The sequence below is a fragment of the Palaemon carinicauda genome, chromosome 24 (genome assembly GCF_036898095.1).
Source record: "Palaemon carinicauda isolate YSFRI2023 chromosome 24, ASM3689809v2, whole genome shotgun sequence".
In the NCBI taxonomy this organism is placed as follows: Eukaryota; Metazoa; Arthropoda; class Malacostraca; order Decapoda; family Palaemonidae; genus Palaemon; species Palaemon carinicauda.
Window position 1 is genome coordinate 81,558,360 of NC_090748.1, and position 608 is coordinate 81,558,967.

The following is a 608-nucleotide window of genomic DNA, read 5'->3' on the forward strand; positions in this document are numbered from 1 at the left end:
TAATGGAAAGCAACCATAAAAAAGAAGAAGAAGAAAAAAACCGGGCTATCAGAGAATTATTGACCACCACGCCTTAAATGTTGGTTTGGTGGCATGTCGGCTAATACGTGACCTCCTGACGGTTCGTTGATAAGATCATTGTATGCGAGGTAAGCTTTTCAAAAGGGTATACAGAGGAAGTGATTTTAGCGTATGTCAGATTGGTTCGGACTAGGCTGGTAAATCTCTTTAATTACTAATAGAGAAAACACTGAAACGGAATTAATATTAAGAAATATAGTAAATATGAAATAAATGGTAAATTTGAAGCTTTTAAAAAGCCATAAAAGTTGACGAGAGAGAGAGAGAGAGAGAGAGAGAGAGAGAGAGAGAGAGAGAGAGAGAGAGAGAGAGAGAGAGAGTCCTCTTAGTCATTTGATCATCGGGGGTTGTAACCTATTGGAAACGTCACTGCCTGGTGGTCTGCTGTACCGGGGTTCGAGACCAGCTCAAGCTTGATTGTAGTGTGTGCAACTACACTATCTTTGTGAGCTAAGGATGGGTTTTTTTTTGGAAGCTTGTAGGACTTTCTTGTGTCATCACTAGCCATTCCCTGGCCCTCCCTGGGT